Here is a 27,031-nt window from a genome sequence, read left to right as displayed (position 1 = left end):
ACCATTACTCAGAATTGCTGGCATCTCAGAGACAAGTTAATTTTTGCACTGTGACAGTGATTATGAATTTGCCTAAGTCATTTCCAATGATGAATATTATCCCCCAAAGGATAAGTTTCCATTCTCTTACTTGTTATCAATTTGCACCTCTCTGCTTACTACACTTCCCTTCTGTATGCTTTTCTTTTGTCCTCTCCCATGTAGGAATAAGCATCTGTTTTTGTTTTTATTTCTTCTCTTGGCCTGAGCTGCTATTTCTCCTACACATTCTCTTCAGTAAGTTACACAGTTTTGTTACAAATAGTGGATGCCTTCTAAAAGCACATACTCCATTCTCTCCTTCCAGCTCTGCTCAGTGTGACCCAGGCAGTTAAATGGAAGTCCTCAAGTCCTCCACTGCAAACCATTTGGGATGCATAATCTTAAAAGAACTGGGATATATACCCAGTAATGGGATTGCTGGGTCAAATGGAATTTCTATTTCTAGGTCCTTGAGGAATCGCCACACTGTCTTCCACAATGGTTGAACTAATTTACACGCACATATACACCATGGAATATTATGCAGCAATCAAAAAAGATGAGTTCGTGTCCTTTGTAGGGACATGGATGAATCTGGAGAACATCATTCTCAGCAAACTGACACAAGAACAGAAAATGAAATACCGCATGTTCTCACTCATAGGCAGGTGATGAACAATGAGAACACATGGACACAGGGAGGGGAGCACTACACACTGGGGTCTGTTGGGGGGAATAAGGGAGGGACAGCAGGGGGTGGGGGGAGTTGGGGAGGGATAGCATGGGGAGAAATGCCAGATGTGGGTGAAGGGGAGGAAGGCAGCAAATCACACTGCCACGTGTGTACCTATGCAACTGTCTTGCATGTTCTGCACATGTACCCCAAAACCTAAAATGCAACAACAGAAAAAAAAAGAACTGGGAATCAGATGGCAAAAAGCTGTCATCTGAAAAACAAATCCACAGAGGAAAGTGCTTGCCTATCAGCAAAGAACTCCTCATGCTGCAGTCCAGAGTTAGCAGGTTGATTTTTTTGCTTGTGCAAAATTTGAACTTACTCTACTAACTTAGAAAAACTCCTAAAGAGCCCGAAAAGTGATATAGAGGACATACTTCTCACATGCTTTTATTTTAGAAGTGTAAACAAGATTTTCTAAAGCACCCCTGCATTTTTTCTGAGAAAATTTTAAATAAAAATAAAGGAATAGTCTATCCCTAGTGGTTTACTTACCAATACACAGTGATGCATTTACTTTTCCTTTTTAACAAATATTTAACTGACAAATAGAAATTATATATATTCAATATGCAGAATATAATTTGATATATATGTACATATGTACACATTATGTAGTGATCACCAAAATCAAATTAATTAATACATTCATCAGCATCCATAGTCACCATTTGTGGAGGGCAGTGAAGACACTTACAATCTGATCTCTTATTAAATGGTTAAGTAAACAATACAGTTTTATTACTATAGTCATCATGCCATATATTAGATTCCCCAGAACTTATTCATCTTATAACTGAGAGTTTCTACTCTTTGACCAACATTTCCCAATTTTGCCTAGCCCCTCCCTCTTTATCTGAATTCATTCTTAAAAATCCCAAATCCTCTATGAAGCCTTCCTGATTTATATCCACCCTTCTTCCAAGTCTTCTGACCTTTCTGCTTCCACCATTGATTTGACTTTGTTATTTCCTGCTTTGGTTTGTGATGGTTTCTGTGTCTGCCATATGCTATAATTTCCTGGAAAAAAAAGAAAAAAAAACCTGTGTAATATTTCTTCATATGACTCTTCAGGTTTTTGCCATTGTCTCCAGCAGTGTAAAAGTGCAAAAACTTAATGTATTTTTCTTTTTCTCCCTAGTCCAAATTAATCCATCCTGCTCCAAGACTGTATCTAGAATATCGTGTAGAAAGATGTGCCTTTGTTAGAGTGTTAAAGTGTGTGTGTGTGTGTGTGTGTGTGTGTGTGTAAGAGGTGGGAGAAGAGAGAGAGTGAATCTATCATAAAAGTATTTATTTCAAGGAAGAAAAAGATCAGCAATTATGGGTTGCATAAGTATGTAGTGCCCAATAAAGCTGCTACTTAAATTGACCCCCTAAAACAAAATATCAGAATAAAAACATCCTGAGTGTGGAATTTACTAAGCAGTGGACAAGAGAATAGCATAAGGGAATGGACAAAAAAACAATAGATGAAAAACCATAAAGTCAATTTTGGAGAATGTGAAAAAGTAAGAGATAAAAATCATAGTACAAGCCCCTAAAGCAAAATATGGACACAACAGAGAATTCAGGATGCTTCAAACCTCACTCAGTATCCTGTAGTTATCTTAGCCAAGATGATCCAGAGATAAGTATAAGAACATAATACAGATTCTTCAAAGCCATTGTATTTAAAAATAGTACATCATTTTCATTCCGAGAAATTGGATTCCAATTTCTCGCCTGAACAGAGAAGCAAGTGCAGCCATTTCACATTCTCCTAAATAACTAAATGTCTCCATGCCTGTGGCTGGGGTCCCCAAACAGGACTGTGGACATCCAGAGGAAACCAGTAGCTTATCTGGAGAATTACTGGCTGAGCACTGGAGAAGACAATATTTCCTAAGAGATAGAATTACCTAAAAGTGAATTACATACAAACATTTTAAATTATCACATTTTCTAAATCTATGATGTTTGAGTCCAGTAAGGACAGGAAACAGGAAAGAAGACAAAATTAAGTAAAAAGCCAGTCAGACACAGAAACAAACAAATAAATGATGAAAACATCAAGACAGTATAAACATCCAGGGGCCTCAGCTTGGAAATTCTGGCAGAATAACAGACAGCCTTTAAAATCTTATTCCCTGAGTGAGGGAAAAAATTAAGAGTCAGAAGACAGCTCATAATCTTTTTGGTGGCTGCTTAATCAATTTTAGTCAGCAAAATAAAGCAACTCTTATTTGCTTGGCAATTGAATAAAAAGAGAAGTTTAAAGCAATAGAAGCTTTAAGTTACAGGTAGCTGCCAAAGGAAAACCTTATCTGCTGAAAAAGCAAGTTCAGCACATAGCTGTGCAGGTGTGACAGTCTGAAGATAAGGTGATGTGGTATCATTTGATTAGCAGCCACCCAATGGTAGCTCAGAAAAGAATCATTCTGCTTCTTAAGAAGTTAAGGCCAACCTTCGTCTCTACCAGAAAAACACACTTTAACCTATCTTGTGTTCTCTCCCTCCTCCCTTCCCATCCCTCAGACATTTTCATATCCCCTTCCCTCCTTTACTCCTAGTCTTTCTCCTTTTTTCTCAATAAAACCAGTCATTTAACTTAAAAGAAAGTATCCAATTTCAGTTGCTTAAATGTATACTTGCTTATTCTTGTAAAATAAGCAGTTTTCACATGCTCTGAGAGATAAAAAGGAAATCAATTAATTCAGATTTATATTTTTAGAAAGAAAAAATGTTCTAAAATCTAATGGAAAAATATATATATATATATTTTTTACCACAGTAACTAAACCAAAAATATGACCTAAAATATAAAAGAAACTGTCATCTCAAAGTATCATATTTATATAGAAATACATAATAAAGAAAGACAAACAAAAGTCTCATAAGTACATGAAATTTAAAAATACAACACAACATAATACAATATTACAGAGTCATGTAAAAAAAAATCAAACACGTTACTATGGATTTTTGTTTCTACTCCCTCTTTCCCATCTGACTGCTCTTCCCCTCCCTTCAGGGTTTCTAACCTTGTTGAAGATACTTTCTAGCAGTATAAGACATCTAACACCATTTACATGTGCATATAGTGGACAATTCCACTGAAATGTAGATTTTTAAACAGATTAATAAAGCCTGAGAGGGAGCAATAGATATTTCATATCTGAGTGACAACAAAAAACTGACGTGTGTATAAATCAGAGATAGATTCCCTCCTGAAACAGGATTCAGGAGAATCCTGTATTGAAAAGGTATTATAGTTAGGCTCAAGAAAGAGTGAATTACAGTGACAAAAAGAGAACCTTCACCAGCAAACTACTGTTGTGGATGTGAATCAGCACAATACTAATAAATACATGAAACAAAACCATAGCCTGGATAATTCTTAAGCAAACAGAGAACACAGTGTAAAAGAAATAAGTCATGAAATTTAATTTAACCACTAGGCATTTCCAAGCATATTTTTTGTAAAACACGTTGAAACATCTTACTTGCATAAGCTAAGTACTGGATTTAGTAAAATTGGCTAAACATACTTGCCAATTATTCCTTCTCAACCCACAGGCAATTCTACAGCTTCCAAATGAAAACAAAATAGAAGTAGATGTCACTAATAGGTAATAAATATTTTTACTTAATTCACAAAATATTCATTTTTATATTTATTGTTGCTATAATGCTGTATATTTATTAATTTATTATTTCTATTTATAAAACTAACAAGTGGACATTGCAAAAAATACTACTACAATAAAGGTCATTAGTAATACTAACAATCCCAGTGTAATCACTGTTAATGCATGATATGGTTTGTCTGTGTCACCACCCAAATCTCATCTTGAATTGTAGCTCCCATAATCCCCACATGTGATAGGAGGGACCTGCTGGGAGGTAATTGAATGATGTGGATGGTTTCTCCCATGCTATCCTCCTGATAGTAAGTTCTCATGAGATCTGATGGTTTAATAAGGGGCTTCCCCACTCACTTAGCTCACATTATTCTTCTCTCCTGCCACCACATGAAGAAGGATGTGCTTGCTTCCCTTTCCACCATGACTGTAAGTTTCTTAGGCCTCCCCCGCCATGCAGAATTGTAAGTCAATTAAACCTTTTTCCTTTATAAATTACCCAGTCTCAGGCAATTCTTTATAGAAACATAAGAAGGGACTAATCGAACATGCTAGAGTAGAAATATAATATTTCAGATATTTTTCTCTTTATACATATACATGCCTTTGTGCTTATATCTTTTTAAATGAACTCATAGTAGATAGACTGTGTATAATCTATTTCTTTTACAGTATGTAGCAGATTTTTTTCACATTAATAATATACAACTACATCACCATTTCAATGTATTTTATAATTGTACCATAATTATATTGCTATTATCTTAGTGATAATATATGAGGTTTTTATATTTTTTTCTATCATAATCAATGCCTCAATGAACATTCCTATGCATGTCTCTACATAAATTATATATTCACTTTTGGATTAAACATAAAATTTGTTTCTGACAAATATTGAAGGATGCAACATTTTCCTACAGCCATTCACTATTCTCCAAGTTTTTATGTGATAGCTTTGTATCTAGATAAATTCTTGGAGACACTTTGCTAGAACTTTATATCAAGCACACAGACGCACACAAAAACACAAACACACAGATAAGATCCAGGGAAACATCTTAAAAAAATGGAGGACAGACGGATGGCAAACCAAAATACGAATAGGGACTGTTAGGAGTGTTACATAAAATATGAGGCAAATTTGGCTTCAAAGATACAGGCATGTGTAAACAGGACTATGGCATAATATTGGCCATCCAAATGAGTAATTAACTGTAGTTATTTAAATCTATTTTTATATAAGTTATTGTTCTAAATGCATTTTGATGCCTGAGAAATGATTCATGCTAACAAGAAAATATACCTGCAAAAGCTGTTATGATTTAAATATTTGAGATTAATATTCCAAAACTAAAAATGGCACCATCCAGAGTTTTAAAATGTGGACTCCACTACTTTTCAAAGGAGATCATGCAGTGTAATGATTATAGCTGAAAACAAAAAAATTCAACAAAATTATAGAAGCAAATAGACAGATATGGTCTTTAATTTCACGGTAGTCACATTCAAGTGGGAAAAAAAATACAACAAACCAATAAAATCTAAGCAATGAGATCATTTCCAAGAAGAATAAGTATAGTAAAGGATACATGTATTTAATTCAGGATGATGTGATAGAAATTAACTGGTTCAGGGGAAAAAGAAACATCACATCAGGTTGTCTGAGAAAGCCTCTCTACTGAGAATATAACTCATAGGTAACAGAATGATGAGAAACAAACACACAAGGAAAGATCAGGGAAGGGCATCTTTGTCATAGAAACTAGTGGGTACGAAACCCCTGAGGTGAGAGAGAGCTTGGAATGTTTAAAAATCAGACCAAAAGACCAGCATATTTGGAGACGGTGTGGAAGAAGGAGACGGGAGAAGATCAAGTCTAAGAGATACGAACCTTCGAACCAAGGTGGAGCAAACTATTCCCCACAGGCCAAATCTGGACTGCTGACCGTTTTTAATGGACTCACCAACTAGAAATGTTTTCTTTTAATTTAAGGATTACATTTTAAATAGTTATATAAGTATGTACATAATATCCTCTTCATTCTCAAAGCCTAAAATATTTATCACCTTTTGGCCCTTTACAAAGTTTACCCTCCCCCTCTTCCCCTCATTCTAGACCATGGTAAGGAGTTTCTATTTTAATGTAAGTGTAAAAGAAAGGCATTAAAGGTTTGGTATCATTTCCATGTTTTGGAGATCATTCTGACTGCTATGTGGGGATTGCCTGCAAGGAATGCAGGCAGGGAGCACAGTTTGAGGCTACAGCAGTAGTCCAGGCGAGAGATTAAAGTGATTCAAAAAAGAAAACTTCTAGAGTAGGAAAGAACACTGCACGTTACGTGAGCATGACCTCAATTAATTAGCACTCAATAGTTCCAACACTGGCCGTCCAAGTTGAATGTGAAGGAAAATGTGGTTCATACATGACTCATTGACAACTTATCTAACCCATACAATCATTGATTTTATGATAGGCCAGTTTTTACTAAAATTGCTCCCAAAATAAGGAATTCATTTGTAGCATATAGAAACACACACAGTATATGCCTTATTTAAATAATTCTGATAAAAGGACCACTTAGTAAGTGTTGCTCATTCTGAGTACCAAACTTTGACCCTAAAAAATAAGGGGTCGAACTAGGCCAGAGAATTTATAAGGGCATTAACTTAAGAAATCTTTACTTAGAACTTCATAAGATATCATATTCCCTTTTTTCAGTTATCATGAAAATAATATCACCACGTATTGTCAGTGTCAGTTCAAAGGCTAAAAAGGGAGATGGAATGTGGAAACAAGAAAGAATGAAGTCAGGGTTGTGCAGACTACCCCCCAGAAAAGAGCGATGCTGAGTACCAGAAAATTGTAAGGAGAAACAGAGAAGTGAGTAGATAAGCACAGGGAAGAACAACAAAGAACTGAAGAAATAGTCAAGTCCATGGAAATGGCACAAAAACAGAAAGTTATTAGGGGGAACTGACCAATGCACCAAAATAGAAGCTTTCTTACCAGTGATGATTCCATAACTCAATGTACTTGTTCCATTTCTTATCTCCAAGATGTCTTATAAGTAGATTCCAACCCTGAAGAAACCTAGTGCTCTTTATTCATCTCTAATTGATCTTAAATATAGGGACAGGAAAAATAATTTGTATGTGTTTCAGGTTATAGTGAATTCTTATTTCCCTTGGTTACCCTTCAGGCTACTTCACATTCACTCCAGTTCAAGAGACTTATTTTGCCGGAAACCACTGACTTTGTCTTACACATTACGTATTGCCCCAAGACCAAGCAATTTGTTGGCCCCTTCCCCATTACAGCAATTAGTTTAATGGAAGACAGTTTAATTGAGACAGAGTCTTAACCTAGGATTTGAGACAGTAAAGGCAAGTTGTTATCAAACCTCTTCTTTGCACTACTTCTTAAAACACACATACAAAATACAGAAAGTTAATGGGACTTGAAGAAGATAATGTCTGCCTGATCCTTTACATACTTCAACTAAATCTAGTATCCAATTATTTTAAGCATTAGAGAAGGACGCTCTCCTTGATTCTTTCTCTCCTCCTCAGTCTCTGACTAGAAGTCACCCCAACAAAGTACAGAACTGCTTATTTTTGCAAGAGTCCATAAGCAAACCATCCTTCCAGCCTCAATTACCAATCCCAACAGTTCTCTTACAAGCTTTTGAAATTTATGAAGACAAGCTGCCTTTGTTAGACAAACACGATTTTCAGTTTTGGAAGTCACAAACTGTTACTGATAACTGTATTATCGAATTTGAGATTTAGCAGCTCTTTGTCTTTGGTCATCTTTCACTTTGCTTCAGTGGTCTAAAAGTCTTTCAAAGATGTTTTTCTGAAATCAATAGACCTTACCAGGGTGACACTTAAACTTTCAAGTCCCATTAGCCACTAAGAACTCCCAACAGAAAAGGACATTAACTGAGTGTTTTTTTTTAATAAGTAACTGTGAAAAGATTATATGGACTAATTATTCATCTGACTGGCTTCTTATAGGTGCTGAAAGGAGAAATAAATGCACTTAAAGCAGTACTTTGACAAATGTCTCTTACTCCTTGACCTGATTATTCAGATTCTTATGTGTGGGGTTTTATTAGTGTTGAAGCCAATTTTTTAGGCACACATCTCTGAAGTTATAATAAAAATTAACATCATGATTAAATATACAAATATTCATTTTACACTGCATTATATAGAGCACATATAACTCATAAAGCAAGGTCAGATCATGTTCTTATCACAATCCTTCACTTGGGACTACTATAAAATTTGCTGATGCTAAAATGGAAGTCAGTATCTGTTAGGTTGAGTCCAAGTCTGTTACTATGTGTAGCAACAGATGACTATATCAAAAAAGAAAAGTGTGAATTGAAAGATGTGTTTCAACTGTTTGAGATGGTTTCCTGAATGGGATGATGATATGTTTCATTATATTTAGTTCTAGAATACAAACTTAGATTCTTTCATTCCCTGTCTTTTGAAAGATGTTCCATTAATATAAATGATCATTTTATAAAATGCTTTTAAGAAATAACAATAAAGAATCCATTACATGAGAACTTGAAGGCTTATCCTTGATTCCTTTCATTATAACCAAAGTAGAAAATCTCTTTAATATGGTGGTTCTGATTACTCAAAATGTTTGGATCTGCCCTGAAACAAAGCAGCAGTTAAAAAGACACAAACTCCAGATGAAAAGGAATAAAAACAAAGATGGAAAAACTGTACCTTTTGGTAAGATGATCCACTTAAGCTCGAATAAATAATCCATTCATATTTTCCTCTCAATTGAATGACCCCAAACACACATCCAAATCCTTTGAGTTGAAAATCAAAGGCAATCAGACAGATGCCAGTAGGAACAGCTCTGGAGTGCAGTTCCCAGCAGGAACAACACAGAGGGTGAGTGACTACTGCATTTCCAAATGAACTTTTACTGCACACAGACCAGGGGATTCCTGGGCTGAAAAGTGCCACGAGTTTCCAGCACAGTCTCCACACAAAAACTCACACAAATCTGGGTGGCCATTTCAACTGGCACCTGGAATGCCTGGGAGACACAGTCGTCCATTCAACTGAAAAAAAAGGCGGGGCTGAAACAGGGAGCCAGGTGATCTGGCTCAGTGGGTCCCTCCCCCACAAAGACCAGCAATCTGAAACACTCTGGATTGAGAGTTTTGCAGCAAGTGCAGCTGGACCCAGGATGGTCCAGCCTGTTGGGGGGGGAAGGATGTCAGCCATTACCGAAGCAGTCCACCAATACTGAGTCTCACTACCATGAGAACAAGATGCATGAACCAACCCCATGCTTCATTTTCTCTACCTGGTCCCTTCCACAACACATAGGGATGATGGGAATTACAATTCAAGATGAGATTTGGGTGTGGACACAGACAAACCATATCACATATCATTTTCAAACTACAGAAAGTCAAAGATCAAGAAAAAATTTTGAAAGAAGACAGAGAGAAAACAAATAAAGGAACTTTGTCTATATAGAAATAAAGAATTACATCTGACTTTTCATCAGGAACCATCTACTATGGCCAGGCACAGTGGCTCACGTCTGTAATCCCAGAACATTGGGAGGCCAAGGAGGGCAGATCACCTGAGGCTGGAAATTCGAAACCAGCCTGACCAACATGGAGAAAGCCCATCTCCACTAAAACTACAAAATTAGCTGAAAGTGGTGGTGCCTGCCTATAATCCCAGCTACTCAGGAGGTTGAGGCAGGAGAATCACTTGAACCCAGGAGGCAGAGGTTGCAGTGAGCCGAGATCGCACCATTGCACTCCAACCTGGGTAACAAGAGCAAAACTTTGCCTCAAACGAGGAATGGAGGGGAGGGAAGGGGAGAGGAGAGGGAAAAGAAATCCTCTACTGTGAGCTCAATATCCCCCAAATTTCATATTTTTGAAATGAGGATTTTTGAAACTTAATCCCTATTCTTGTGTATTAAGAGGTAGAGCCTTTGAGGAAGTAATTAAGTGATGAGGGCAGAGCCATAGATTACAAGTGCCAAGTACTAGGGCACTTACAAAAGGGCTTCAGGGAGTGGATTCCCTCTCATCTTCTCTTCTGCCATGTGAAGACACAGTATTCATCCCCTTTTGCCCTTTGACCCCTTTTGACACTGAACCTGCTGGCACCTTGATCTTCAATTTCCCAGCCTCAAAACCTGTGAGAAATATATAAATGAAGGAGAGAGAGAAATTATAATTATTTTATAAAGTAGTTTCATGACTCATGAAGTGATATAGCATTATTTGAAAGTGGACTTATATTTGTTGTAAATGTATATAATGTATACTGCAAATTCTATAGGAATCACTTTAAAAGTAAATATATATACATAAGTGGAGCTGGAACAACAGCACGACCACATGCAGAAAATTTAATCCAGACACAGCCCTTACACCATTCACAAAAGTTAGCTCAAAATAGATTGCAAACCTAAATTTCAATGCAGAAGTAAAACTCCCAGAATATAACATAGGAGAAAACTGAGATGACCTTGGCTATGGCGATTACTCTTTAGATACAGCACCAAAGGCATAATTCATGAAAGAATAATGGATAACCTGAACTTCATTAAAATTAAAAACTTCTGCTCTGCAAAAGACAATGTCAAGAGAATGAGAAGACAAGCCAAAGACTGGGATAAAATATTTGCAAAGGATCCATCCAATAGATGAGTTATCCAAATTACATAAATAATTAAACAATAACAAACAACCCAATTTTTTTAAATGGACCAAATACCTTACTAGACACCTCGCATATACAGATACAAATAAGCATATTAAAAGATGCTCTACATCTTATGTCATCTGAGAAATGCAAATTGAAAGGACAATAAGATACTACTACTTACCTATTAAAGTGGGTAAAATCTAGAATACTGACAACAGGAAATGCTCATTAGAATGTGCAGCAACAAGAATTCTCACTATTGCTGATAAGAATGCAACAGCGTACACCCATTTCAGAAGGTATTTTAGTGATTTCTTACAAAACTAAACATGCTGTTACCATACAATACAGAAATCACGTTCTTTGATATTTAACCAAATCAGTTGAAAACTTATGTTCACACAAAACTCTGCATGTTAATGTTTATAGCAGCTTTATTCAAAATTGCTAAAATTTAGAAGCAACCAAGATGTCCTTCAGTAGGTACATGAACAAATACACTGTGGTATAGCCAAACAATGGAATACTATTCAGAGCTAAAAAGAAATGAGCTATGAAATGAGCTCTCCAGCTATGAAAATACATTAAAGACATCTAAATGCATATCAGTATGTAAAAAAAAAGCCAACATGAAAAGCCTACATATTATATAATTCCGACTATATGACATTGTGGAAAAGGCAAAACTATGGAGACAAAAAAAAATCAGTGGTTGCCAAGGGTTGGAGTGGGGGAAGGGATGCATTGGTGGAGCACAGAGAAGTTTTAGGGCAGTGAAAATATTCTGTGTGATACTGTATTGGTAGATACACATTATTATATATTTGTCTAAAACCATAGAATGTGAAACACCAAAAGAACCCTAATGTAAACTATAGCTTCTGGGTAACGATGTTATATCAAGGTAGTTTCATCAGTTATGACAAACATACTCCTCTGGTGGAGAATGTTGACAATGGATGAGACTATGCATGCAGGGTGGGCAGTGGCAGAGGCTACTTAGGAAATCTCTGCATCTTCTCTTTGATATGAACTTACTCTTTAAAAATTGCCTTAAAAATAGTATCCCCAATAAAAACCAATAAATATTGTTATCAGCTACCAGTTGTTTAAGATAAAGTTATTATACTAAGATAAAAAATATTTCCCTTGTCCTAAGAAACCTAGAGCCTGGATGATGTAAAAACAACCCTCCACGTAAGGCAACAGGTTAAAGTATTAATTGTGTAATGTTGGAATGCAATCAGAGTTAGAATGGAAAAAAGATAATTTCGAGATGAAATCTTCAGATAAGATCTGGAACTTACGGGGTCTTAAATGGTAGATGAAACTGTGATAAATAAGAAGGAGGCATTCTGAGGCAAGGTACTAGAGGAAAAGTTAGAAAACAGGCTTACCACTATTCATAGCAAAGACATGGAATCAACCCAAATGCCTAGCAATGATAGACTGGATAAAGGAAATATGATACATATATACCATGGAATACTATGCAGTCATAAAAAAGAAACAAGATCATGTCCTTTGCACAGGCATGGATGAAGCTGGGAGATACTATCCTCAGTAAACTAATGCAGGAACAGAAAACCAAAGACTGCATTTCTCACTTATAACTGAGAGCTGAATGATGAGAACACATGGACACATGATGGGGAACAGCACACACTGGGGCCTGTCAAAGGAAGAATGGGGGGAAGAGAGAGCATCAGAAAGAAAAGCTAATGGATTCTGGGCTTAAAAACTAGGTGATGGGATGATCTGTGCAGGAAACCACCATGACACACAGTTACGTATGCAGCAAACCTGCACATTCTGCACACGTACCCCAGAACTTAAAAGTTGAAGGAAAAAATAGGAAAGAGTATAGTTTAGACACTTAGGGAAATGTCTTTGTTTTAAAAAGTGCACCTTAAAATTTTTAAATTAAAAAAACGTTAAAAATGAATAATAAAAAGAGAAAACAGGCTTATTGACAGGACAGAGTGGTTGCACTTAATAAAGCTGAGAATGTGGGTTTCTTTGTAAGGAAGTCATAGGAGACACGCCTGAAAAAGCAGGGTGTGGCAAAGCTGGCAATAGGGCAACAGTGGATAGAGGGACTCCAAATATTTAAAATGTTCTGCCTTTGATCTCTAAGCAATAAAAACCTGCTAAAGATTGTAGTAAGGAAAATTCCATAGTTGAAGAACTTCTAGAAAACTCTTCAGAAATACAATGCAGGTAGAAAAGAGGGTATTTTTAGTGGGAAGAAGGGCTGGTCCTGTAAACAAATTATTCAATATTGTCAGACAAGTCAACTGAGAGAATCAATGATGTGCTTCAAGACTTATAGAGCAAGAAGTAAAAATCAAGGCTATTAACCTATCACCTTGAACATTTCTATTAATCTATGTCATTCTTTTCAGGAATTATTTCAGGTGAAATTAAAGTATGTGAACTTTGTGTTCAAATCCTACAATTTATTTTTCCCACCAAGCGTCACAGTACATTCTATTCCACCACCATTAACAACTCCAACCTCACTCAGCCCTTTCTTCTTACCCCAAATCACATACCTGCAATGTTCTTCTCAACCTCCCGAAACCCCTTTCAGGAAAAGGCTCTGAGAAATTGATTTTATATAAAGATACAAATGTCTAATAAAATTTGATGAATAAATATCTCTCTAAGGTGTCTGATTTTAAGATGTAACACAGGAACGTTACTCTCAATGCAAACATCGAGTCATATTTTGGTAATTAAAGTCTTTCTGAAGAGCCTGAAAACATAAATATATAGGAGGCCTCCTATTGATAACCATCCTACTTGTGGAAAATTGCTCCAGAAACATATTTACACTCTCTCGTCCTGTCATTGTAGGAGACAAAGGTGACACTGGAGAAAGTGAGAGGAAGGAGAATAAGGTTTGCAGCCCACAGGGAATGCTGGTGGGTCAAGCTGTGAAAATGACTTGTAAGCATCGCAAGTTATTATTGCAGCAACACAGAATAGCAATGAATTATTGCACAACAAGCTTCCTGAGTCTCTGGAAATTGTCTCCCCATAAAGGAAGGAAGTAATTCTTGTTTTTAAGAGGAAAGAAATGAATACAGTATTTGGGTTAAAGAGGAGGCCTACCGTAGAAAAGATAGAGTTCAGTCTATATACAGATCAATTATTGTGATAGTCAGCAAAGGGAAGTGTCTGAAAGTGGTTTAGCCATCAAGAAATTATTTTATGGAACCGCTTTGACTCTATATACTACAGGTCAAATCCCATTGTAGAAAAGATTATTATGCTAACACCTCTGTATAAACATTTGCCATTTACTCAAACCAGGACAGTTTTTTGTGGGTTTATGCTTACCCAGAACAGCCCACTTTTTTTCTGAGCATTTATAACCACATTAGTGTATACTTCTCTTTCACTTTGGATCATAAGGAAATGTGATCTGGAAAAAGGAACACTCAGTGGAAAAAGGAGGAGTCACAATTCCCTGCTTCTTACACTATAAAGAAGTGCTGAATACTGAACTCTGTGGTATGCCTCTTCCGGCGCATGTCACGGTAATAACAAAATGAGGAACTGACAGAATTAGCATGTGCTTGCTAATGCATTTTCATGATTACCAACAGGCTCTGTGCTTTCTGAGCATTTCTACCTTCAGTAAGCTGCTAACTGAAATGCCAGTGAACATGTACAGCTAGCCCAACTGTCTCCCTCATTTGTTACAATCCCAGCACTGACCTCATGTCTTTCTTTTATCCACCACTCTCCACAGTATTTGCACCCCTCTCTTTCCCATACACACACATTTTATCTGGGGAGTCATGACCCCATACCCCTTAATTATGAGGGCAAGGGCTAGATAGACAGAAACCTCCTCCTACCCAAACCCCTTCTGGTAGGAAGCAGTATGGGTGGGTGAATGGCTGGAAAACTTCCTTGTATGGGGTTTTCTTTCTCTGAATTAAAAAAAAAAAAAAGATTTTATTAACAACAACAAAAAAATGACTTTCTGGCCAGTGACCTTTGGAAAACTGTAAGGGATACTAGTTTTTAAAAATTCTCAATCTCCAGTTTAAAACTATAATACTGTCCTTTAACCTAATTCAACAACCCAAGAAAGCAGTAGAGTAACATTTCTCGGCTGAATCAATAATGCATTAAAGAAAGGTGCTATCATTGAAAAGTTATGAATACAAAACAGCTCAATGATATATTAGTGTCATCGCTTGCTGTCTCTTTCAGTTTGCTTGCATTATCGAATATAAGCAGAAAATAACCCTTCTTGTGTTTAGATTTGTCAGTGAGATCCTATTGGTATTCCATTCTGCCCTGTATTAAGGTTTTGTATCTTCCATTCAAAGCACTACAGGTACAAAAGATGCAACTCAAGTATCAGAACAACCACTGAAGACTATTTAGTGTTTGTTAGCACATTCTTGAAGAGTTCATGTTTTAAAAATCATTTAGTAACTTTCTAAAAGAAGGCAAATTATTACTGCTAAGACTCTCCTTGCTTTGTGATACAGGAAGACACAAAACATTTTTTTCACAGTCATTTAGCACAAATTTCAATATAATTTTCAAAAAATGTTAAGCTTTTAAAGGGTTAATATCTGATAAATTTTAAAACTTTTACAAATCAATAAGGACAAAACAAGCACCTAAATGGAAATTGCAATTCCTTGTGGCAATACAGGTGTTAGGACAGGCATCCTCATCCTTTGCTGTTGGGCAGTAAACTAGCCAATTTACTCTCTGGAAAACAGTTTGGTAAATTCACATCAAATTCCTTAAAAATATTTTACCCTATGATGAAGCAATTTCACATCTAGGTTTTTCACCCAAAGAAGGGCAAAAAAGCACCAGGCATGGATTTTTTTTTAAATGTGAACATGTGATTTCCAAGAGTATCAATAAATTAGACATTACAATAGTAACCAAAAACAAGGGACTTTCCAGAGCAGACACTATATCCAACATGATACCTAGCACGAAAGTAAAAACTCAAAAAAATTGTTAACTGATTTAACATATAAGTGAATATTTACTATAAAAACAAGTGCTCATCAAAATAAGGCCCACAGACTGGCAACACCGATATCACCTTGCTAGAAATACACATTTTAGAACCCTAGCCCAGACTGATTAATTGATAAATTATAGGGGTGGAGCCTACAAAACTATTTTAATAAGCCCTCCAGATGATTCTGATGTGCACTAAGATTTGTGAAGCACTGAGCTAGAATATTATACAGCCTTCAAAAAATAAAATCTCTCAACTGCATTCAATCTTTAACATTTTTTCTATGTTTATCTCTACCATCAGAGTAAGCTATTTAAAATTCTCCCAAGAGCAGAGACTTCCTTATCCTCTAAGCCCAGATTCCTCTGGAAACCAAACATGGAAAGAAGCTGAAATGTAGCAAAACCTTTATTGGGTTGCCTTTGTCACATTTTATTAAGATCCTTGCCTCGTGTTGTGATTAAAAATATCCAGATTCTGGAGATTGAATTGTGTTGAAATGTTGACTGTACTACTTACTAACTTGGAACCTTGAAAAAACAAACTTCTAGTTTCGATTTCTTCAACTATGGAATGAGGCTAAAGATACCTATATGTCAATGTTTTAAAGTGACAATATGAATGATATAAAGTCTATAAAACTTTGTGTATCACCATGCATACATTAGATCCTCAACAACTGTTAATCCCCTTTCCTTGGATCAGTGCTGGTTTCTTTAAGATGTCGCATGTATGCTTAGTCAGCAGGTGTTATGTGAAGACATATCTCACCATTTGGGGTATTTGTTAGTGTCTGATACATGCAAGGCAATTTATAAGTACTCGATGATTGATGGATTGACTGGTGTGATGAGTCAGACTGAGGCAGAGTTAGAGAATCCAGTCCTTTGGACCTCACTATACTGTATGGAACCACTTGAGAGAGGAGAAAAGCTTAAGCCTGTTGCCGCTAAAAGAAAAATGTCTGTGAACAGAGTAATCTTTGCACTCCTTACCATGCAGTTATCCTCCGTCTTCTGTGCTTTCCTTCCTCTAAATGAGATTCGATCTCTTCAAACAGCTGGCAGACTGCCTTTAAGGCAGAAAAGCCCTGGATGATATTTACCAATCTGTAATAAGAGATAACATACAACTTCCAGATGTCCTTTGTATTGGCAAATGGAACTGCTGAACAAACTTGAAAGATTAAAACTGAAGGAATTCAGTTATTTTTCCCCAAAACTGGCAACAGAAATTGAAAAGATGACATCATGAGACCAATTTGAACATGGAATACAAAAGTCTATCAAAATATGGCACTTAATCCTTCTCTGGGAATCCCTTATAAGCCAGAAGTCTTTGTGAAAAGCAACCCTCTCTTTCAACATAATGAACCCTTCACATTGCAACCTAACTCCTACAAAAAGAAACACATGCACACAGTCTTAGGGAGACATGAAATGAGAGCAGATGGACAAAGTTTACTTTATTTCCAACACTGCCATAGTGCTCCAGGAAGGAAAAGTTAAGACATGTTTCTTGCCAGAAGAGCATTTATAGGCAGGCACATAAACACATACATGCAATAAATAATTTATAGGTATAATTATAGAGATTGGATTAGGGTACATCAGGTGCACAGAAAAAGAAAAGGTCAATTTTATTAGTGGTGTGGAGGGAGGGAGAAGGCTTAAATGACTTATCTTGAGATAAATCTCTAAAGATGAGCAGGTCCTCAGAAGCCTTGCTCCTCAAGTGTGGTCCATGGACCAGCAGCTTGCTAGAATGCAAAACTCAGGCCCCACCCTAGAGCTAAGGAATGATCCCCAAAACATTCATGGGCACATGAATCCTAAACCTTTAATCTGAAATTGTTAAGAAGCACTGGTCTAAAGCAGTTTCAAAGGAACGTTAGAGGCAGAAAACTTTCTGCAGTAAGTTGATTAAATAGCATGAGACATCAAGATACTTACTGTAGGCCAAGAATTAAAAACTGGACGCCCATGATCCAAATTCAGCCCACATATGTGCTTTATTAGGATTGCACAGTGTTTTAAATATTGAGAAATTTAAAATCAAAGTCCAGATTTTCTGATTTCCTTGGGGGAAAAAAATTGGAAGTTTTGGCCAAACTGGACCCATATTCACATATAACAACAAAGGACAGGATAGACTGTCAGCTTCAGGCAAAGGTGAGCCCACAATTACCTTTTGTTCAGCCCTCTTTGCCCATTGTCATTATTACCTTTCTGGTCTCAGACATTTGATACTGCTACCCTTACAACTGACTCTGCTTTATAGAAGTTTAACAGGGACTGAAGAGAGAGAAGACAGCAGCTAACGTAGAATATGGAGTTGATGGAAGAATTCTTTGAATATGTTTTTGGCTGTGAAATAAATACCAATAAAAAGTAAGAGGGTATAAATGTGGGAGAGAGAGGGGAGCAGAGAACAGAATTCTGGGGAAAAATATGATATTAAGATCACAGAAGGGTTTAGCTTACCTCTTTGTCTGAGGAAGGATAGAAATGGTGAGTTGTGTCCAGATAGAGATAATTTTTCAGGTTCTCACAAGTAAGCCAATGAGTTTCTCTCTGAGAACCTCAATACTATCCACACAATTGGAGGCAAGATCATCTGCTGAGAGTAAAGTGGTAGTGTCAGGAATTTCAGAAGAGTGGTGAACATTTAGAATAGCAACCCACAGTGGGTAACAGGAACAGGAACTGATCAGAGATTTAGATGAATTTTCACATGATCTGGGAAACCACACTGAAGTTGGGGAGCAGATCAGAGAAATAGCAAGCTTCATGAGAATGACAAACTCGGGTCCTTCCTTCCAGATGACCATCACAGGAATGAGAAGTGAATGTTTGAATGGGCCAGAGTTTGCAGGCTGAATACAGAAAAAGGTCAAGATGCTAAGAGTATTAATAAGAGTGGCTGAAGTAAACTACCATGAGGTTCTGGCTAAACTACAAGTGAAGGAAAACTGTGAGAGTTTTAATAAACTTAGAGAAGAGAGTGGAACTAAGGAGATAGAGGTGCCAGTAACTGAAGAAGTAGATTTAAAGAGTCAATGAGTAGTCATTGGTAGATCCAGGTTTTGAATTTAAGGCTGTCTCATCCCAAAATCTATACTCTTTCTGCTATAACTTACCATTTCTATGAGTTAAATCAAAATATAAGGAAAAGTTTCCATTTTTCGGAAATGGCGCAAGCACAGTTGATTTGCCCTAGAATCCCTGGAAGGAATCACTGGGGGGTCAACCATATGTTGTTAAAGAAACAGAGTGGTTCCACTTCTGTTGACTCTTCTGCTTCCCCTTGATTCCATATTTCCTCATGCCAGCTGTTTTCTATCTTCTGTCTTCAAAGTTAGACAGAAGCAAGGATATTTATGTATTATCATCTGTAAACCTGCCAGCTCAAAAGAGGACAAATAAACAACTGTTACACAAGTTCATCTTAAAAGAGGCAGAAGTGTCAACATTAATATCTCTGGCTTCAAATTAGCACCTTTACGATTGTAAAAGGCTCTATTGTGCATCCTGCAGATTCATTAAGCTATCATGATGATAATAATAACCATTATTTTTACACTTACTATTAACGCTGAAACATTTGAGGCTTTGGCATGTAAATACCAAAAAAAAAAAAAAAAAAAATACTACCTGATATTACGTCCACTGAATGTCAACGAATAAATGACTTTAAGTACACACTTAGTCTCATCTTAGCAGTAATTATTATTGCCACTAAAACCAATTTATGGTGCTTCTTTTCCAAACAACTCCTTGAAGCTTTATTTTACTTTATTTAGTTTACATAAGTGATTATCAAATGTCATTGTCATATGCATTATTCAGTTAATCACCTAACAATTTAAAATACAGTAAGTGCATACTTGGGAAGAGTGTCATTCACAATATAGTAATAGGTTTGAAACACTAACAGAGCAAAACTTTCAGTAAGTGCTAAGTTTTTTTTTTTTTTTAACTCTGCTCTAACCCAGTTGAGGACAAATGCCTAATTGAAGAAGGCAAGAATGAGCCAAAAAGAAAGAATTAAGCAATGAGAAAACACATTTTAGGCCCTATTCATCTCAGAAAGTACATTTCCCTACCTAAAATTAGAGAAAGAGAAGATAAAAGTCATTTAGGAGTTCATAAACCCATCCTTACTACAATGGTAGAAGGTCTTTTGCAGAAAGTAGTCCAGGCAATAACAGTATTTACAAATTATTTTCATTTAAGAAATCTCAACTCCACATTAGACAATTGTGTACCATAATAAAAAGAAATAAAAATAGTTAACATTAATGGAATCTATCTGGTTAGTTCTTTGCAGTAGAGTAAGACCCATCACTGAACTTTAATTACAACTTGGTGTAGTTGCATAAAAACATACCAAGAGACACTGCAGTTAGTATGTCAGTTTTTTTAAAAAAAATGCTTCATTCAATAAATACCAACATGGAACAACATGGAGATATTAAATACAACAAAGGATATTAAATAAAATGGATGAAAGAGGGACCTATTCCACGCACATAATCTAACTGCCACCTGACAGCTTTGCATCCATAACCTCATGAGAAGGGGCTGGTGGTCAACACCAAACCAATATTCTACCTTGGACACTCTGGTCCATGAACGGACTTCAGTGCACTTAAATGTCTTCTGGAATAAAAGCAGATTGAATGGATGACTGTATTTGTCTCTGTTTAAGTGTTCTCAGTTTGGCTGTTTAAAAAAAAAATTGTACTTTATTAGAATAGATTCAGTTCTTCTTAGCTAATTCTTTTGCTGTTTTACTATGTGCTAAGTTTTAAAGAGAACTTCAAGTATTAATTAACAGTAATTATAATATCTAGACAATATGTATCAGTCTTACTTTTCCATTTAATTGAGCCAAATGACTCCTCTTGCCTTCCTATACCCTTTGATTTGTATTCATGTAATAAGTAGATCTCTTCACAGCATTGATAGGCAAGCTGATTTTGATCTGGATGAGCCTCCTTCTGCCCAGGACCCTGTGTTTAGCATTGTAAAGGTAAAATACGTATAAAATACAATTCTTGTATCCAAAGAACTTACAATATCATACTAGTAATAAATTGTTTCTTTAAACAAAGACACAAATGAATGAGGCTTCTGCCCATCACTCCAACTCTATCTTTCACTGTAGCATTATATATATATATATATATGCTTTGTGAATATAGGAGTATTCATAATTAACTCAAAAAGTTGTGCTACTTCAAGTCTTTATGAGACTTTGCACAGCCAACTCTGCCGAGAATACCCTTCTCATTTTTTCCACCCATACCTTTACCTTATGCACTTGTAACACTTCTAACTAGAGATGATGCTTCATCAGTGAAGCAAGTTTTTATTTATAATAAAAGAAAAGACTATTTTATCTCCTCTTCCTCCATGATATCCTATACTGGCTTCTGTCACACACCCAAAGTTTACAGTCTCACACTTTCAGAATCCAGGCAACTAATGCAGGTGAGGGACATAGCAGGGGTAAAAGTAATAAATAGAGGTGGTACTGAATGGAAGAAGGTACCTGAATAAAGAATTGCCACTAACTTTATTTAATTGTCTGCATGTCAAACAAGATATAAATAAAACTTAATCTATGATCCTTCATTTTGGAATGTATAATCTAACTTTGCTTCACTTATACAAGTATAACTTTCTCCTCCCCAAAATATAACAATTTTTCAAGGACAAGACTGTGTCATAATCACTTCTATTTTCCCAACTTCTAACACACGGCATAATACGTATTAAAAACTCCCCAAGTATCTGTTGAATGTATGGATGCAGTATTAATCACTAGAAAGTGCTAGAGCTTTGTCCATACTGTTTGAAAAGTTTATGTTTAATCCTAGGAAAAAGGTTTCATGGGGAACATACCACACAAGTGTTGACTCCTGTAACTGTTGACAAGAGATACTTTTTACAACTAACTGTCTTAGCCTATTTTGTATCGCTATAACAAAACACTAGAGACTGTAATTTATAATAAAATACATTTATTCGGCTCATGGTTCTGGAGGCTGGGAAGTCCACAATCAAGGGGCAATAACTGGTGAAGGCCCTCTTACTCTGCCATTCCATGGCAGAAGGCAGAAGGGCAAAACAAAGCAAGAACAACAGAGGACAAGAGGGAATCACACTTAACTTTCATAAGAAACTCACTCCCACAATAATGGCATTAGTCTTTTATGAGGGTAGATCCCTCCGGACCTAAACAGCTCCCACTAGGCCCCACTTCCCAACATAATGCATTTTTTTAAAGTTTTCAAGTCTTGAACCTTGGAGAACACATTCAAACCATAGCACTAACTAAACCAAACTACAACTTTTAAGATTTTAATAATAAGTATAGCAAAGTGACCAAAAAGTGAAGCTGTATCCTTTGTCTTTATAATTGTTTTTAAACTTCACATCCTCCCAATCGAATTTGTTTAAAACAAAGCAAAATATAATAAATTAAGAGAAAATCAAGTTCTACATTGGTTCCGTTCATGTTTAGAAGAAGTGTTAAAACGAATGAATAGCCGGATACTTTTTTTAAAAAAAAAGACTTCAACTGTGCTGAGATTTCAGCATCCCAGCTGCATATAAATTAGGGACTATATGTCACCACTCATTCCTCTTTGTAATAGTAGAGATACTGTATTCAACAAAACCAGTCCTTGAAATCCCAACAGAGGTAGATTATCCAGTTTCCTGGAAGGTACTTCCAAAGTAAGTGACAATGTGAATGTGAAAGTGATAAGCACCACCCTAAAAACTCCATGAAAGGTAAAAGAAAATATAGAAACTGACTTTTCAAAAAGTATTATAACAGTTGGAAAATAATGACAATGGAGGAGATCTGATCTAGGGAACCCAAAATCTACCTCTTACCTTTTGCCTTCAAGCTGCCTTAATTATTCCTGGGCTCAAGATAGTTTAAATGATAATACCTCTTCCTCTAAACTCAATCAGGCTAGGAGGAGGAGAGGAGCCTGAATTCTGTTAAGGGGTAGACATAAATAATTGACAGCCATTATTGCAGAGGTCAAAGGATATGCAACTTCCCCAATCACTCCTGCAGATAGTATCACTATTGTAGAACCTAAGATTGGCCTTTTGAGATTTTTTTCAGGTTTTATGCATGTCTCACACCTGACTCCACCTGGACCTGACAACCTCTCCTATGGCTCCATTCAGAAGTGAATCAGCACCTAAGAGGTCAGTTTCAACTCCCTATAAGTTCATCTCCAACCCAACCAATCAGCAGCAAGCACCCACTGCCTAGATACCTACAAACTATCTTTGAAAAACCCCTAACCTACGAGCCTTCAAGGAGATTGATTTGAGTAATAACTCAATCTCTTGCATGGCATGGCCAGCCTCCTGTCAATTAAACTCTTTCTTCACTGCAATGCTGCCATCCATTTTGTTTATGCAGTGGGCAGGAAGAACGTGTGGGGAGGTTACAATGTTTGCACATTTATTCTTCTGTACTAATTCTTTCTATATTGATGTTCATCATTGTCCCCCTGGCTTCTTTCTCATGGAATTCTGTAACTGCCCAATGAGTTCACCTTGCCCACTGCCTAGACAGAGCCAATTTATCAATACAGGAGAATTGCAATGGAGAAAGAGTAAAAACTCGAGGAGACTGGAGTTTTATTACTCAAATCAGCCTCCCTAAACATTTGGGGAGCAGAGTTGGTTTTTTGTTTGTTTGCCTGTCTTTTTTAGTAGAGATGGAGTTTCACTGTGTTGGTGAGGCTGGTCTTGAACTCCTGACCTCATGACCTGCTGCCTCAGCCTCCCAAAGTGCTGGGATTATAGGCATGAGCCGCCATGCCTGGCCCCAGAGTTTTTAAGGATAATTTGGTGGGTAGGGGGCCAGTGATTTGGGAGTTCTAATTGGTCAGGTTAGGGATGAAATCACAAGGAATTGAAGCTGTCTTTCTGCATTGAGTCAGTTCCTGGGTCGGGGGGGGCGGGGGGCCACAAGACCAGATGAGCCAGTTACTCAATCTGGGTGATTCATTGAGAGCACAGGGTCTGCTAAATATCTCAAGCACTGATATGAGATTTTAAAATAATGATGCTATCCCCAGGAGCAATTGGGGGAGGTTCAGACTCTTACACCCAGAGGCTGCATGGCTCCTAAACTGTGATATCTAATCTTGTAGTTAATTTGTTAGTCCTACAAAGGCAGACTGGTCCCCTGGCAAGAAAGAGTTTTTTGGGGGGAAAGGGCTATTATCAATTCTATTTCAGAGTTAAACTATAAACTAAATTCCTTCCCAAGTTAGTTCAGCCTATGCCCAGGAATGAACAAGGACAGCTTAAAGGTTAAAAGCAAGGTGGGGTCGGTTAGGTCTGATCTTTTTCATTGTCATAATTTCCTCAGTTATAATTTTTACAAAGGCAGTTTCAATTCCATGTCCTTTTCTCATCCAAAGACTTTTAAAGAATTTTTATGATAAGGCTCAGGATAGAAAAGAAAATGGGAAACTCAACTACCATAATAGATCTTAAATAAAATGACGTTTCTATTTTTTATATGCCATAATTGAAATTATGTTATTTTGATGACTATAACTGTACCTTTCAAAAATGCTGAATTCACCTGTTTCTAACACTCTACCTTGTTTACGTGCAAAAATAGTAGTTACTGACAGGATATAAGCAGGTTATAAAAAATAATAATATGTTTAATCTCAATTCCAAAACTAAAATTACTAACTTCAGAGATTCATTTTATTTCACTGCTCTAAATAAGAATCAGGTACAGAGATAGTAAACAGGTAATCTTCAAGATGCACTTGTTGATCAGTTTTCCATGAGCTGAATTTAAATGTTCTTAGATATTGCATATGTTCTTCATTTTGTCATGATCCTAACAAAATTTATTGTCTTATACACAAATGCTTTTGATAATGGAAGGAGGCAGACAAAGGCCTAGGGAGATAGGAGCAGGTCCCCAGTAAAAACCCCACCTTCAAGCCAAAGACACTCCCAGGTAAATCCTTGGACCAGATAGAGAACCTGTCTACAAATTTGGCACACTTTCCTCTGATTGATCCCCACCTTTCACTTATTTTACATATACCCTTTTCTAATTTTTTTTTTTTGCATTGTCATGCCCATCTTTGAGTGTTCTCTTTGTTTTAACCTTTTTGCATATTCACAAACCAATCAGCACACATTCCCCTATTCTAAGCCCATGAAAAGCCCTAGACTCAGCCACACTGAGAGACAAATCACCCAACTTTGGGGTGGGGGACAATCCCTCCCATCTTCTCTCCACTGAGAGGTGTACCATTACTCAATAAAATTCTTCTCCACTCACCCTCACACTTCATTTGTCAGCATATCCTCATTCTTCCTAAATGCAGGACAAGACCTCAGGAACCATCAAATACAGATACAATCTATAGCACAGGCAGGCTGAGAGGGCAAAGTGCCTCCAGCAGCAGGCCTCAGGCTAAGTGAGGGTGGTGGGGGCATCACCAGCCATGGAGGCCCCAGTTGGCAAAGTGTATGAGAAAAATCTTGTGTCATATCTGGGGGCTTGTCCAGGATCTGAAAAAGGGTGAGTAAATGTGGACCCAAAACCACTTTCACTTCCAAGCCCTCTCATCTCAGAATTTTTCTCAAAACATATTAATCACCAGATCTCTGTTAGCCAATTAAGAACAAATGGCATGGCTGCAGAGGAGGCTGTCACCTGCTCCCTTTCACCCTCAAGGGTGGGAATGTCAGCTTTGTTCCAATCCAGTCTTTATTACAGTATTTTCTTCTTTGTTTCATAGCATCTATCTCTTCTTTATATACAATATTTGGGGTATTGGTACAAACTACAGAGATATTGCTAGGTAGAATGAGCATTTGTCCTAGTCATCACCTAACTCCCTTACAGTTTGGTGAGGACTGGGGACATATGGAATTAACCCTGCCCCTAACTATGCTGGAAAGAATCAGATCTTATCTGCACCTAGTACTTAATTAAAATAACCTAACAGATTTCATGTTAAAATTAAAATTGCTAAGAGTCACCATTATAACACATAATTGACACTAATGAAAACAAATTTATATGCAAGGTGTGTAAGAATAATATAATGTGTTTTAATTAAAAGATTATAAGAAAGCATGAGAATATAAATTTGTACCTTGTTTAGAGAGTTAAAGGATTGTTTGAAATTATATATAATAAAGCCAAAAGTTTAAACAAGTTGTGGAAGATTTGTAAAAATTAATCTTGCACAAGGAATTCTGCATGTGAACATACTGACAAAATTCAAAAGGGCATTATATGGTTTCTCCATAAATTGAGCACAACAAGGTTTTCCTAAGGCACTGATCTACTCTTTAACAAAAATTTGTGAAGGGCTATAAAAGGTTTATAAGAATCTCATCACATGGTGAAACCTTTTTTAAGTACCCTTGAGTCATGGTTTTGGCTAAATAAATGACTTATGGTAATCTGGAATTCTATTTCATAATGTCAAGTGTTTAAAACATCTAATATAGTTAACAGGCTTCCCAAAATCAAATTTCAGCTTCAAAAATTATTTTTTCTTACCCCTAATTTTGGATGCTACAGAGGGTCCCTGGAGCATCCAAAAGACAACTAAACAGAATTATTAGATAAGTTTAGTTACATGGATTGCCAAAATAAAAATTATGTTTAATCTTTTTCAGGTTATAGTTTACTGAATAATACTAATATATGTTCCAAAATTGTATGGCATTTCTAAAATTCTAATGTCTGAGTATATGTTATTAATCACAAGTAAGGTTATTATGTTGTTACATGTTGTTATTCTAAACAACAGAAATAGCCAAATTGCTTTGTCAATCATGTTTTGACTATAAATACCCTGGACATTTTGTCATTCACAAACAATTGTCT

General features: G+C 36.5%; 2 long non-coding RNA genes across 3 annotated transcripts in view; both read right to left on the bottom strand.

Annotated features, from left to right (window-relative positions):
• Positions 1–27,031, bottom strand: part of LOC128929955 (uncharacterized) — a 356,823-nt gene that overhangs the window by 216,357 nt on the left and 113,435 nt on the right. The window lies entirely within an intron of this gene.
• LOC118148819 (uncharacterized) lies at positions 1,420–18,749 on the bottom strand. Its single transcript, XR_004735820.3, has 4 exons — positions 18,592–18,749; positions 17,104–17,217; positions 10,443–10,582; positions 1,420–1,777 (listed from the first exon to the last, which is right to left on the bottom strand). It is a non-coding gene; the product is annotated as an uncharacterized LOC118148819 (long non-coding RNA).

This window comes from Callithrix jacchus, chromosome 17, assembly GCF_049354715.1.
Source record: "Callithrix jacchus isolate 240 chromosome 17, calJac240_pri, whole genome shotgun sequence".
In the NCBI taxonomy this organism is placed as follows: Eukaryota; Metazoa; Chordata; class Mammalia; order Primates; family Cebidae; genus Callithrix; species Callithrix jacchus.
Note: the sequence above shows the minus strand (reverse complement) of the source record. Positions and strands in the feature narration are given on the sequence as shown.